Raw genomic sequence first — 16,595 nt, forward strand, 5'->3', positions numbered from 1 at the left:
ATGGCAAAAAGAACCAACCAACTTACACTGTACAGAGCCTTAAATGATCAGCTGTTTATCTGAAACAAATTGATACAAGTTGTCAATCTCACTCAGAGGCACCGGAAGTTGGCATGGAATGTATCCCTGTCTTGGGCATGGAATCTTTTTGAATGATTAATCTGGAGGCACGTTATGCTGACACCCTGTACCAAGATTTTATGCTATACATGGTGAGCAAAAGCGGAAAGCAGCAGGGATATCCTTCTCACCACTCTCTAACTCAAAAAAAGCAATGGAACGAGAATATGGTGAAGCTCAATGTAAGTAACGACTCAACACATTAGCTGAAAAAAGGAATGTTTTGATAATGGAAGAAACCCAGACTTATTTGACAATCCTTCAAGCTAAGTAGCCATAATAGTGAGAGGAAAATAAATGCTGAAAGATTCAAACCTAAAAATGACCTCTAGTTTATAGAGCATATTGGGTCTAATATACAGTAAATTTCTACATTTTCTGTCTAGTTTTCATTTGCCACGTAAATGGTATTATTATTTGACAGGTTACAAACCAAGTTAATGGCTGCTCTCCTGCAGCATGGCGTGCACTTGAGAATTCATCATTGTTTAGTTGGTACTGTAAGAAATTGGTTCTGGGAGTTTGTTGTACAAGAGTATACACTTTGAAGACCTTTACCTAGTCTGCAGTTTTTCTTCTAAATATCCAGCAAGGAAGAACAATGGCCTTTTGAGGATACAACGCTAATATTGTTCAATCCCCTGGGGCAAATTGATCTATAAGAAGTTGTAACTGAGTACAAATGAAATAGAATCAATTCACCATATATTGTCGATTCAGCCTGTATTGATACAATGAAGTACTGAGCACATAGTTGATCACAAGTATTGGAAACTGATGTTGTTGCTATCACAAAGCAAACAGTGCCACTTACATTAGCTGAAGTTTAAAGGCTGGAATCCAAAATACTAAATCCACATTTAAACATAAAATCCAACCAATATAAACTGTACACAACGTATCTGGTAAAATGTAATGGTTTATGACTCATTCCAAATACCACGAGAATGTTCTAACAATATTACCTGGGCCCTGCAAGGATTTGAATTGACAATCATCGTCAGGTGGACCAGATTAATGGGCCAGGATAGAGAGGCAGGAATTTTACTATCCTGTTTTCTGGGAATCAGAGCAGGTGAGGGGTGGACAATGGAAAGGTCCATTGACCTCAGGCAAGCTTTTACAATTTCTGGATGAATGAGGCCATAAATCCCACCCAGAGACTCCACCTTCCATCGACATTTACAACCTCACACTGGAGGTTGTTGATAGCATCACATACCTTGGATCAACAGTTACCCGGCCACCTGACCCTTAATGTCAAAATCAGCAGCAGAAGTGGCAAGGACACGGCTGTCATGTTAAAGTTCAAAAGTCAAGTGTGGACCAACAGCAAACTAACCAAAAATATGAAGCTCTGTGTGTAGCAGGTTCATGATCTCAGCACCCTCCTTTACAGTATTAAGGGATGCACAAATTTTGCAAGTGAAGTTAAGCAGCTGAATAGCTTCCATCTCCGCTACCTCCGAATATTCCGTATGTCCTGCAGGACAGAGTGCCGATTATGGAAATACACCAATGTACGGAGATGGCCTAACATGTTTGCCCTCTTGAATCAATGGCAACTCCATTGGTGAGGTCATGTGTGGCAAATAGATTACAGCCATATCCCCAAAAACATGCTCTCTGGTGAGGTTGGTTTTGCACATCACCAATAGGTCACTCAACTCTGAGATATAAGGATAACTGTAAGTGAGACTTCAAGTTGACCGGATTCAAAGTCAATGCATAGGAGATCCTCATTGCTGGCCCAGTTGTCTGGATATAAGCAGTTAGGAAGGATGTGGAAAAATCAGGGTCAAAATCAATGACCGGACAGCAGAAATGAGAGCCCAACAGAAGGAAAAAAAATTAATCAACCTTGGACCAAAGCTATTTATCTGTGCCAGCTGTGGAAAGGGCTGCCACTCATGAACCAGCCCTTACAGCCACAACAGACACTGTCCAATCCAGAAGTAACAGAGACCTCAGGATGGATGGATACAAATAATGACTCATTCTAAACATTGATAGAATATTCTAATAAATGGTTATCACATTTTGATTCCAGACGGCCATAAATATTCAACAAGCTCTGTGCTTGTTTTACACACATCACTAGTAGGGTGCCTCAATCAACAGACAGATATTTTGTAAATAGAAAAGGCCAGATGAAAACAAAATTGATTTGGATTAAAATCAGGATAAGAAAAAAAAACAATTAAATGTAATTTTATAGTAACAAAAAATAAGCAGATAAGTAAGGATTTCTTACATCAACAAATAATTACTGATTGTTTTATATTTATTCCTGGCAGGAACACTGGAAAATGTGAAAAGATTAAAGAACTCAGGCTGATAAATGCTGAGCATATCCAGTTGATAGGACAACCTTGCACAGCACTTCCCACAGACATGCCTCATATGAAGAAAGGGAGACAGTAGTCGTAGTATTGTCACTGGACAATACTAGTAATCCAGACCTAGGGTAATGCGCTGGAGACCTGAATTTAAATCCTACCATTGCAGATGGTGGAATTTGAATTCAATAAAAATCTGGAATTGAACATAAGAACAAAACATAAGAAATAGGAGCAGAAGTAGGCCATCTAGCCCCTCGAGCCTGCCCCATCATTCAATAAGATCATGGCTGATCTGAAGTGGATCTGTTCCACTTATGCGCCTGCTCCCCATAACCCTTAATTCCCTTATCGATCTGAAATCTATCTACCCGTGACTTAAACATATTCAACGAGGTAGCCTCCACCACTTCAATGGGCAGAAAATTCCAGAGATTCACCACCCTCTGAGAGGAGAGGTTCCTCCTCAACTCTGTTCTAAACTGTGTCCCCCCACCCCCACCCCTTATTTTGAGGCTGTGCCCTCTAGTTCTGGTTTCCTTTCTAAGTAAAATCTAATGCTTCATAAGTTTATAAGATATAGGAGCAGAATTCGGCCATTCGGCCTATCGAGTCCACTCCACCAATTGATCAAGGCTGATATACTTCTTATCCTCATTTTCCTGCCTTCTCCTCATAACCCTTCAACCTATTACCAATTAAAAATCTGTCTAACTTTTCCTTAAATTTACTCACTTCCTAGCATCCACTGCACTTTGGGGTAGCAAATTCCACAGATTCTCAGTCCTTTGTGAGAAGTAGTTTCTCCTGAACTCTGTTTTAAATTTGCTATCCGTTATCCTAAGGCTGATCACTCATCCTAGAATGCCCCACCCCCAACAGAAGCATCCGCTCCACATCTACTTTATCCATACTTTTTATCGTCTTGTATACCTCAATCTGATCTCCCCTCATTCTTCCAAATTCCAGACAATATATGCCTAAACTGTTCCATACAACAAACTCCTCATCTCTGGAATCAATCTAGTGAACCTCCTCTGAACTGCCTCCAATGCCACTACATCTTCCCTCAAATAAGGGGATCAAAACTGTGCACAATACTCCAGGTGCAACCTCACTAATGCCTTGTATAGTTGCAACAATACTTCCTTACCTTTATATTCTATTCCTTTAGCTATAAATGCCAACATCCATTTACTTTCCTTATTATCAGCTGTATCTGCAAGCTAATTTTCTGCAACTTATGAATGAGGACACCCAGATCCCTCTGCACAGGAGTTCCCCGAAGTTTCTCCCTATATAGATAATAAGTCGCCTTCTGATTTTTTCAACCAAACTGCACAACCTCACACTTATCCACATTAAACTCCATCTGCCACATTTTGGCCCACTCTTCCAACCTATCTAATCCATTTGTAAAGTTCTTATTTCCTCATTGCAACTTACTGTCCCACCTTTTCTTATGTCATCTGCAAATTTGGCTATAGAGCCTTCTGTCCTTGTATCCACATCATTGATATAGATTGTAAAAAGCTGGGGACCAAGGATCGAACCCTGTGGCATCCCACTAGTTACTTTTTGTCATCCAGAAAAAAAAATCTATCCTGATTCTTTGTCTTCTGTCCATCAGCCAGTCACCTATCAAGCAAATAAATTACCCCTAAACCCAAATGATCTAACGTGATGAATTAACCTTTTGTGCGGCACCTTATCAAATGCTTTCCAGAAATCCAGATATACCACATCTACAGGATCCCCATTATCCACTTTGCTTGTTACACCCTCAAAGAACTCTAGCAAATTAACATGATTTGCCTTTCATAAAGCCATACTGACTCTGATGGATAATGTTTTGACTTTCCAAATGTCCTGATATTGCTTCCTTGATAATTGATTCTAACACTTTCCCAACAACAAATGTTAAACTAACTGGTCTGTAATTTCCCCCTTTTTGGAATAACGGTGTTAAATTAGCATGTTTCCAATCTATTGGAACCTTTTCTGTGTACAGGGAATTTTGAAATATTAAAACCAATGGATCCATTTATCTGCCACCGCTTTCTTTAATACACTAGGATGTAGGCCATCAGGCCCAGGGGACTTATCTGCCCTCAATCCCAAAAGTTTTCTGTATCTTTTCCCTATCAATATTGATTGTTCTATGTTCTACAGACATTTAATGACCTGGCCTCTACAGCCTTCTGCGGCAAAGAGTTCCACAGATTCACCACTCTCTGGCTGAAGAAATTCCTCCTAATCTCTGTTTTAAAGATCATCTTTTTAGTTTGAGATTATGCCCTCTGGTGCTAGTCTCTCCCACCAGTGGAAACATTCTTTCCACATCCACCCTACCCAGGCCTCGCAGTATCCTGTAAGTTTCAATAAGATTCCCCCGTCATTCCTCTAAACTCCAATGAGTACAGATCCAGAGTCCTCAACTGTTCCTCATACGAGAAGCTTTTCATTCCAAGGGTCATTCCTGTGAACCTCCTCTGGACTCTTTCCAAGGCCAGCACATCCTTTCTTAGATACAAAGTCCAAAACTGCTCACAATACTCCAAATGTGGTCTGACCAGAGCCTTATACAGCCTCAGAAGTACATCCTTGCTCTTTTATTCTAGCCCTCTCAACATGAAATGCTAATATTGCATTTGGCTTCCCAACTGCTGACTGAACCTGAACATCAACCTTAAGAGAATCTTGAACCAGGACTCCCAAGTCCCTTTGTGCTTTTGATTTCCTAAGCATTTCCCATTGAGAAAATAGTCTATATCTCTATTCCTCCTTCAAAGTGCATAACCTCACACTTTTCCACATTGTATCCCTTCTGCCATTTCTTTGCTCACTCTCCTAACCTGTTCAGAGATGGAGAGAGGTAGAGATGGTTAGGTTGGTGTTGTAGTCGGATAATATCAGTACCTTCCCAACCTATTAACCTCCCGTTCCTGGAAGTGAACAGTCCCACACCTTATTCGACTGCTACTGCTCACTCACAGCTCAGGTGCCTTCACATATCCTGGATATGTGAAGGCACGTGGCCCTGGTCTCTGCCCTCATCCAGTCAAAGCAGCCTCTGGCCTCTGATCTGGTTCTCCCCTCCCTTAGTCTCCATAACACTGGAGGTTCTGACAGGAGGTTTACATGGTCGCACATCATGAATGGCCAGAGTCCACTGAATGGTGATGCCCACCATTTGGGGGGGGGGGTGGGGGGGCGGCGGGGAGCTTATGGATCCTGACTAGCAGGTGTAAGGGTCCAGCACATAAGCAAACCCAATGCCTCTTGATCCCATGCACACAAGCGTTTAGCCCTGAACCCTGAGTACTCGTCCCATTCCTTGACTCTGAAACTGTGGGCAGACAACATTATTAAGGGTTAATTCTTGACAGCCAATTAGTTTGACCAGCATGAGTGTCAGAAATGCTAGAGGGCACAACTACTTTCTGCTTCTGTAAAAGACAAAGTTAATAGGACCCTTCTTACTCAGGTTGCATCATTCAGAGATCCCATTGCTGGCATGCCTCAACACTGAAGATTCCTGGGCAGCCACTCCAGATTTTTTGCAACGCAGAGACTTCAGGACCACCCACACCAAACACGACCACATCCCTATTCTGGAAAACCCCTGACCACTACACGTAACCCTGCCTCCCCCCTGCCTCCCACCCGGATGGTTCTGTCCCCTTAGACTCCCTGGTGCGAGGTGAAGATAGTGGTGCTTCCTTTCAGAGGTCATGGCACCTGGTTCCCATTTTTTGAAAAGCAGTCCCGGATTCAAATTCAAACAAATCAGATTCATTCCCTTCCTGGGTGTGAATTTAATCATGTCAACAGGCCAGGCCCACGAAGATTGTGTTCTGAAATCTTGCCGGTGCAAATCCTGACTCTGGCCTCTCCTAAGATTTAATGGTTGTCGGTCAGATATGCAACCATGGCTAACATGCCTTTTAAATCCATCTGCACCTCCCCCCAACACCTCCCCACCCCCAACCCATAGAGTATGCATAATTTTTCAGGAGTTCTCACAGTTCTTTTGCCAGAATTACAGTGAACAATCCGAAGAATCTCTGGTGAAATTCACTCCCTATGTTTGATCTACTAAATCTCCCTTAATTACAGATTCTTCAGTAGATTTACTGAGGAAGATTCAGCACTATACTATATTGAAAAATATACATTGAATCACTATATAAGCTGGCAACTTATGTTTCTCATCATGCTTCATTACTTTTGGCACATTCCAGTGTTCATTATTTTGTGAGGATGGGAAGAGGAATTGTTGTTGGAGATGATTTGATTTTGACCGTAGATGCTTTATTTTACAACAGATAAGAGGACAGTGCACTGATAGAGGACAGTGCAATTGACCATGTCAAAGGCTGCAGAGAAGTTAAGGGAGGTGGACAGATAATGTGCCGTGTTCACTGTCACAAGGAATTTGTAACTTTTGTTGGTTTCCTTGATCTTTTATTATGCTGTCCCTCGAGGGATGTGTCCGGGCTGATATTTTCTGTTTTGTCTCTTGGTCCTTTTACATTTAGTTGTCTAAAATGTAGCTTTTTACCATAATTAAAGGTAAAAAGGAAACATTCTTTACCATTTATTTTCTTGTGTAACATAAAATCAAAAGGAAGTGTTGTGATATGGTGAGTTCCATTCCCATTCATTGCATCAGAAGAAAGTACAGGTGAAATCAGTGGTCCAGAAACCCATACACATTCTTGTTCAAAAGCCTTATTGATTTTTTTAGAGCTGTAAGTGACTTAGTGGAATGGAGGATGTTAAAACAAAGAATGTATGACTCAAAATTGTAATATTTCTATAGAAATAATGAAGGAGTTTTTGAAGGAGTATAAAATCTTAAAACATGAAATGTTGTCACAGGATCTGTAGAAGCCTTTTAAAAATCAAGTGAGTAAAATATTAACAGCATTATGGATGCTGAGGATACACAGGTTGGTAGCAGCTCCTGCTGCAGCCAAGAAGCACTGCACGGGAATCAAAGCAGGTAAAACTTGAAAGCAGCATCTTTGGAATGAGAAACATAGTTAACATTTCAGGACATCGACCTTCCATTACAATTCAGAAAAGTTAGAATTCGTCACACTAAGCAAGTGAAAGGGGGGAGGGTGGGCAAAGCTCAAAAGGTATGAGTTCTGACAGGTTAAAAGTGAAAAAAAATGTTTATTTATAAGTCACAAGTAGTCTTACATGAACACTGCAATGAAGTTACTGTGAAAATCCCCTAATTGCCACATTCCAGGGCCTGTTCGGGTACACTGGGGGAGAATTTTGCATGGCCAATCCACCTAACGTGGAGGAAACCCACGCAGACATGGGGAAAGTGTGCAAACTCCGCACAGATAGTGACCCAAGCTGGGAATCAAACTCAGGGCCTTGGTACTGTGAGGCAGCAGTGTTAACCGCTGCTACCATGGAGTGCAAGAGAGATTAAATGACAAAAGATAAAGGGAGCTACAGTGAAAAATGTCAAGAAATAAAAGATGTGTCTCAAGGAAGTGTGAATGGTAGATTGATGAAGAGCTGCCATTGGCAAGCACTAACGAGGGAATAACTAAACTAAAATTGAAACTTGCAAAAATAAGAATATTACATGGGGCAGAGAGTATCATGTGAAATTATTGAAAACATTGTTGAATCCAAAAAGCTGTTGACTAAAGAAAAGGTAAATTTTTCTTGTTCTTTCACTGGAGGTGGTCATTGCTGGCTCAGTCAGTATTTATTCGCCATCACAAATTTCCCATGAACATGTGGTAGCCTAAACGACTGCCCATGTTGTGTTGATACACCCACAGTGCAATGGGAATTCCAGGATATTGAGCAAACGACAGTGAAATCACGGCAATATAATTCCAGGTCAGGGTGGTGTGTGACTTGGAGGGGAGATTTCCGGCAGTGGTGTTCCCATTTGTTTGTTGACCTTGTCTTTCTAGATGGTAAAGCTCACAGACATAAGGAACATTGGTGAGCTGTTGAGTGAATCTTACCAAGTGTTGTTCCTTAAACTTATGTTAAGCTTCATTGGAATGCTGAAGGAGACCGAAGATGTGTGGGGCTAAGGTGGGGAATTGAAATAAAACAGGCCACAGTAAACTCAGGACCATGTAGATGTGTTCAGGTGAACCACTCTGCAATTGGTTCTCCCAATACAGAGAAGACTGCATTGTGAGCAGCAAAAATAATATACTATATTGAAAAATATACAGTAAATCACTATTTCATCTGCAAGGAGCATTAGAGCCCTGTGAGTAAGGAAAGAGATTTTTTAAAATTCATTTGTGGGACATTGCTGTTGCTGGCTGGGTCAGCATTTATTGCCCATCCTTAGTTGCCTGAGAGCAGTTGGGAGTCAATCACATTGCTGTGACTCTGGGGTAACACGTAGGCCAGACCAAGTAAGGATGGCAGATTTCCTTCCCTAAAGGACATTGATGAACCAGATGGGTTTTTCCAACAATCGACAATGGTTACACAGTCATTGGTAGATTCTTAATTCCAGATTTTTTAAAAAATTGAATTCAAATTGCACCAACTGTCACAGTGGGATTCAAACCAGGGTCCCCAGAACATTAGTTGAGTTTCTGAATTAAAAGTCTAGCGATAATACCACCAGGCCATTATCTAGATAAAAAGTTAATTTTGAACCTCCTGGGTTTGCATGGAAAGTTGTCATGGAAAAGTAACAGTTGTAGGAGTGGTTGACAAGTGGACCATGTTATCTATTTAAGTTGTTGTGTTGTTGCATGGCCACTTTAAGAGTGTGATCACGTGATCATTCCGTGACATCATCAAGTATTTCATGAGCTTTGCCTTAGTTGAGATCCAGCCCTTGTACAGTGAACAGCTCTTAATAAACTGCTTGCTTTTCTCTACAAAACCTACACACATCAACTCCACATTCTTTTTATCAGCATCTGAAGCAGCATATATAACAGATCAGGGTGTCATGGAGATAATGGCTCCATTAGAATGCTGAAAGGGAAAGGGAGAGGCAGATGTGTTTGGTGGGAACTTCATGCTGGCGTCCTGCTAGGATCAACTCTTTCTCGAGTTCATTGATGAATATATCAGTGCTGATCCCTTCTCCTGTCTTGAGCTGGAAAATATCATCCACTTTGCATGCAATTTTCATTCTTCTCTCATCTTCCATCTCTTCCTTTCCCTTTCTCACTCTCCCTTTCTCTGTTTCTGGGGATAGACTAACAACCAATATTTACTATAAGCCCACTGACTCCCACAGCCAGTTTGATTACATTTCCTTACACCCTGCATGCTACAAGAATTCCATTCTATTCCAATTTCAATGTCTCCATCGTGATTGTTCTGATGCAACCTTCAATGCAGACACTTCTGATGTGTCTTCCTGCTTCGCCACTGAGGATTGTTCCCTCCCACCTCTCCCCACACTGTAGTTGAGGGGATTCTAGCCCCTCCCTCCAAGAACCACAATAAGGTTCCTCCTGTCTTCACCTTCCACCCCAGCAGCCTCTGCATTCAACAGTTCATCCTCCACCATTTTCACTACTAGTGTAATGCCACCACTCAGCAAACACATCTTCCTCTCCCTCACCTTTCAGTATTCCAAAGAGACTGTTCGCTCTGCAACACCCTGATGCACTCCTTAATCACTGCCAAGACCTCATTTGCCCTTTTATCTTCTCTCTCTCTCCTCAGGAGACCCAAACACTCCTTCCAGGTAAAACAAAGGTTTCATGTACGTCTTTCAATTTATTTCACTCTATTCGCTGTTCCAAATGCGGTCTACTCCATAGTGTAGATCAATTGTAGATCAGCTGGCTGCAGGCATGACCCTGAGCTTCCAGTTGCCTGTCATTTTAATTCTCCACCTTGTTCCCAATCAGTCCTTTCTGGCCCTGGTCTCCTGCAATAATTCAATGAAGCTTGAAGTAAGCATGAGGAGCAGCACATCATTTGTGACTGGGCACTTTACAGCCTTCAGGATTCAACACTGAATTTAACAATGTCTGCTCCCATAATCTCTGCTCCCACGGTGGCATGGTAGCACAGTGGTTAGCACTACTGTTTCACAGCTCCAGGGGCCTGGGTTTGATTCCTGGCTTGGGTCACTGTGTGGAGTTTGTGCATTCTCCTCGTCTCTGCGTGGGTTTTCTCCAGGTGCTCCTGTTTCCTCATACAATCCAAAGATGTGGGGGTTAGGTTGATTGGCTATGCTAAATTGACCCTTAGTGTCCTGAGTTGAGTAGGTTAGGGAGGTTAGTGGGTAAATATGTAGAGATATGGGGGTAGGGCCTGGGTGGAATTGTAGTCGGTGCAGACTTGATGGGCCAAATGGCCTCTTTCTGTGCTGTAGAGTTTCCATGATTTTGTTTCCATCCTTCTTGCAGGGTTCAGTTTTAACTCATTCTCCCTTGTTTGTACTTTGGGTGACTGCTTTTCATCATTCTGCCAATCTCATCTCCTCCAGCCACTGTCCCTTTAACACAAATTAAAACAGATAGTTGTGAAAAAGAGGGTGGTGAATTTTTGGTAAACTTTGGAGAAGTGACTTCAAGTTGCCCGAGGATGAGAGTTGAGAAGGGTTCGAAAGTCAAGTAGAACCCACTGAAATGTCAAGTGGCAGTTTTTAAGCATTTCTCACAGAACGTCATAGAACAGCAGGAAAGATTCTGCAGAGAAGCAGCAAGGAATGAATTGGAACTCTCCTAGGAACAGGTCTTCATTGTTCTATAAAAAAAATGGGAGCAGAAGCAAACCTTTCCATGGGGAAAGAATTTTACCAGAGCTGACTAAACCATTTAAAGGGACTAAATACATGAATCTCTGGAATACCAGACTGTCAGAACGGTTCAGATCTGTGGGAATAGGGGATTCATTGACGTGTGCCTTGCTGGTGATAGCAGGATCTAGAAATCTCAGGCAGAGTGGAACAAGTGTTAAAGGACACTGGAAGATTTGGCATGGTGGTAAGTGATGAATCACAATTGGACAACTAGGAGTGATTTCATGGAATGTGGGCATTGCTGGCAAAGACATTATTTGTTGCCTGTCCTAATTGTGGGACTCTTACACACGCTGTTAGGAAAAGAAGAGCCAGGATTTTGATTTGGCAACAGTGAAGGAATGGTGATAATCCAAGTCAAGATGGTGTGTTTTTGAAGGGAAACCTGCCGGTGGTGGTGTCCCCACGTATCTACTGCCTTCATCTTTCTAGGTGGTAGAGGTTGCAGGTTTCAAAGTGCTGTCAAAAGAACCTTGGTGAATTGTTACAATGCATCTTGTAGACACTTGTGTATCATTAGTAGAGATACTGAATTTAAATTAAAATGTTTTTTTTTTTTAATTGTTATTCCTTCAATACTCCATATCTGCCTGCAGCATGACATAAAAAAAAGGTTCATAAGGCAAATTCTGGTTGCATCAGTTAGTTAATGTGAAACCTTTCTTTTTACTAAGTTAGATGTATCTATTGCCTTTTAATTAATGTTTGGTCAATGTTGATATTAGTTTGTTTGTTGCAGTAAACATCTTAAAAAGGTGAAATTTCATCCTTTCGTTACTTCCATTGGCATTATGGTAATTCCTTTCTTCACAAAGTTATCAGTCTCTGGGGGAATTGTGACAACACATCTTTGGATTCCTTACTTGAACAACTGCCACTCCCTTTGGCCCTGCACGATCACACCTTTTGTTATTTAATCTCTCATTTTCCACTCTTACAGACCATCAGATTTTTTCTTTATCCCCAATACATTTCTATCTTTTTCCAGTTCAGGTTAAAGTGGCCTAACTCTCTTCGAACTTGTTGCCTTTCCTACCAGGTATTTCAGCATTTTCTGTTTTTATTTCAGTTCTTTGTTTTTGCACAAGATAGTCATTGTTTATTCTGTAGACCTCAAGCTCAAATTGTCTGCTAATAACCCTGAGGTAAAAGAATAAGGTATTGATGACAATTCAGCACCAGCGTCTCACATTGCTGCCCAGGATTAATGTAGGTTGCACCAGTGGACTGATGTTAGGATCAGATGCTGCAATTCTTTTCCTCTTCCCAATTCCACTGAAACAAAGCATTCCTGCAAACAAACACCCCCTTGCACATCCTCCATTGTTAGCCATCACAGAATTGCTACAATGCAGGAGGCCATTCAACCCATCTAGCCTGCACCAACAACAATCCTACCCAGGCCCTATTTCCATTATCCCACTAACACTAAAGGCCAATCAAGGCTAAATCAACCTAACCTGCATATCTTTGGAGTGTGGGAGGAAACTGGAGCACCCAGAGGATACCCACACAGAAACAGGGAGAACATGCAAACTCTACACAGTCCCTCAAAGCCAGAATTGAACCCAGGTTCCTGTTGCTGAGAGACAGCAGTGTTAACCACTGTGCCACCATGCCACCCATCAATTCATGTCTTTATCAAAGAAGTGAAAAGGTGATTTATCAGCCAACAGACAAAAATTTGCAAGTTGGGAAAGTTATGCAACTTTTGAAGGGGTTCAAAACCAATGAATTAATCAATTTTAATTAATTTTAAAAACTAAAACCAATTTTAGTCATTCTACTAATGCATGAAAACTCCCCAGTATAGCATTGCCTCATTCATCCAATGTATATATCCTAATGCAACTGCAACACTTAACTCTTTCTAAAACTGTCACCCCTACATGCACAATCCTTGTAACTTCAACAGAGATAGAAACAGACTACTTACATCTCTGCTCTGACTGAATTCAAACATCACAGAAAGAAATCTTGAGCTTGCTTTTGTCTTTCCTACACAATGGGATGATTTTAAATGGAGCAAGCCAGAACAGAGTTTGGAAGAACAATAGAAGGGTAGGAAAATCAGGTTTGAGAAACCCACATCCAATTCCTAGGGCAGAACTTTTTCATCCCATCCACCACAGGAAACATAACAGGCAGAACACAAACCGTGTAAAGGTCTGTTGACTTCAGGTGGGATTTTCTGGCCTTGGGGTGAGTACAGCTGGAAAATCCTGTCCCTAGAGTCTGCAAAACGGTTCTTAATATAGTGGGAGGCAAGAACCATAGAAAAGCTACAGAAAAAGGCCATTCAGCTAGCATGTCTGCACCATCAGGAAAAGAAAATTTAAAAAAAAAGCCATCTGTTCTATCACCATCTTCCAACACCCAGCCTATAGTCTTGCAGTTTCCAGCATTTTAGGTGCAGATGTAAAGGAAGGAATCCCACCTGTTATCAATTAGAAGTAAGTAATGAGCCACCTCCAACCAATTATCCCTTGATCTGCTGGGATTCAATGGTTGCTCAGAAGCTTAATGGGACTCACACATAGATCCCGTGTGTCTCCTGAAGGCTGTAAACTTTTTCAGTGGTCTACCAGGGAGGTTCCTCATTGCCAGACACTGAATGCATTTGACTTAACAGGCTGAGTGGGAGTAATTTTCTACTTTCATCACCTGGGCCAGTAATCTGATGGAACAAATCATACACTTATTTTAGAATTTAGCTGATTTTTCTTCTCAATGAAATCAATGCGATAAAAATTGACCAGGTTCCACTATGAGCAGGTGATCTGTTCTGCTGGATTACTGTCCGTCAATGATGGGAAAAATGACTCCCAGTGTCTTTAACGCAAAAATGTCACTGTCACTGTGGTATTGTGAATGGAAAACCCTAAATACAATCCATGTGTCTATGTGGTGTAGAATAAATAACTGTATTTTTGACAGTCATTTTAGCCAGGAACATAGTCCTATTTAATTCAAAATACTGTTTCATGATTAGTCAATAAATCTAGAGATTTCCAGTTAGTGGCTCTTTTGCAATCAGAAAATGTTTACACAGTTCTGTACAGAATGTTAAAACTAATCTTGTAAAACAAAATGAATGTACAGCTCATAAAAGCAACAACATGAATAAGCATATTGGCATTTCAGTGGACTGATGTCAATCATAAAACACTTTTCACCTATAGTATTTGATTTCATAAATAATTTCAAAATATGTTTTTGATTGAATACCATGTTTATATTCATCGACAAAGAAAAAAATATATAAGAGGAATATGTGTTGATAATATTTTCTATTATAGCTATGTAAATTATTAACTATAGCTATTTTTGATTTTTTAAAAATGCTTGTTAATAAACTACAATCATATTCAAATGCATAACGTAAATGAATATCATTTGTGTTGGAGTCTTTGAACCATTTATATTGAGAAACTTCAATATAATAAAAATATCAATAAAATACAACTACTGTGTAAGATCATCATTTGGTGCTGCAACAATATTAAAATTTGAGGTTCTGTGTTAATTAGAAATGATTATTAGTATTTTTGGGATGAATACAATTTTGCTTCTGTAGTTATTATTATGCATAATAAAGTAGAAAGACAAGTAGAAAGAGAGACTATTTGTAAAGGAAGTGTTTATTGATAATAAGTCACAGTCACTCTCAGTGACCTCCAGAGAGTTATCATTTTCAGGGCCGTTAAAAGGCTTTTTCCTACTCTGCAGCTCCTCCTCTTGGTTTACCACCTCAATCAAAGTCACAGGGCTGCCAGTAGTGAAGAGTTAAAGCCATTGGTTATACCAATGATAGAAAAGTCTCCTTTTGGTTTGCTTATAATGCTCTTAATGTCACCATGTCCACACAATGCGTCCAAAATTGGGGTGGCCATCCTGAAGTCACTCAATGCTTTTGTTCTATTTGGACAGAGGTTGCATCAAAAATTGTTTTTAAAGAGTTTGTCTTTGAAATGGTAATCTTTAATCCACAAGTATATATTAAACTTAGCATTCTTTTTAATCATCTATTCTTTCTATTGAATCGCATATTAAAACATATGTAGTTTGTACAAGTCATATTAAAACAAATGACACTTTATTTTTAAATTCAGTATGTTGATCTTTTTCTGTGGTATTATTTCCTTACAGATCTGCATTACAAGCAATGAGCTGGAATTCATTCTGGCCATTGTTTCTGAACAGTATAAAAAAAGTGCCCTCCTTATATTTCAACAGAAAATGTTCAGATAATAGTTTGTGGTAATAAAATTTACTCAGGGAATGAGATAGGTGAATGAAAAGTAATTTAAAACAATTAAGCAAAATTTCATCTGTAATTTTATTTGTTGCCCCTCTAATGTAGCTTTCAGTGACAAGATATATCATTTGTACCATTTATCTAAATATGAAGCTTATACCATTGTTTTTAATATTTTTAGATTAGTCATTGGCCATTGTCATGATCACAATTAACAATTAATGTGCAGGACCTAATGTTGTAGGGTACTTGGGAGAGGGAGGAGATGGAAGTGGAGGTGTGAGGGTAGGGATTTTGATCAAAAGTCACATATGAGCAAAATTAACTGCCCACTGAGTACAGTATTTATTTTATGGAGGGCTTATGGTTAGCTAAACATTGTATTTTTCACACATTAGTAATTTTATTTTTGCACATTTTTATTTATAACAACCTTACATATGACAACCATCATGCCAAACTAGCTCCATTGCTAACTTTTGAATCATTCAATATGTGGTACTGTAGGTGGTAGGTACATTGTGACTGTGCCATGTACTTATATTCAGCAGCAATATGGGATCAATTGTTAACGGATGGCTGAGTTGCATCTAAGATTGTGATTAGCTAGTCAGTAGTTATTCATTCCGGGCACTAATCAACTTCTTAACACGAAAAACACAATTTAAAATAATGGCATTGTACAAAATAGTTCATAATTCCGGTCAACAGAAAAATGTAGAAGAGAAATATTTGGAGAAAACAGAAGTATAAAGGTTTAACCTTGATTAATTTTGCAGTGGCTATAATGCCATTAAGGATGTGGCATGATAGGACAGTTAGTAGTTAAAAAAACTTAAAAGCTTTTTGGTTTCGCAATACAATGCTTATTTTTCACTATACGCTATCTATAAAAAATATTGGCTGGGACTTTCCATTCCCACCTGCTCCAAGACTGGAAATTCCAGCCCGAGTCAACAGACCTTTCAATTGTCCATTAAATTATCCGTTCAGCTCACAATGATTCCCACTGCGAACAGGACTGGAAAATATACCTCATTTTGTTCTTACGGTAAGTGTTCAAACTGCTTCTGTCCTGTTCTTGTAGCTACTCCTA

This window comes from Carcharhinus amblyrhynchos, chromosome 5, assembly GCF_965287045.1.
Source record: "Carcharhinus amblyrhynchos chromosome 5, sCarAmb.v2.hapA, whole genome shotgun sequence".
In the NCBI taxonomy this organism is placed as follows: Eukaryota; Metazoa; Chordata; class Chondrichthyes; order Carcharhiniformes; family Carcharhinidae; genus Carcharhinus; species Carcharhinus amblyrhynchos.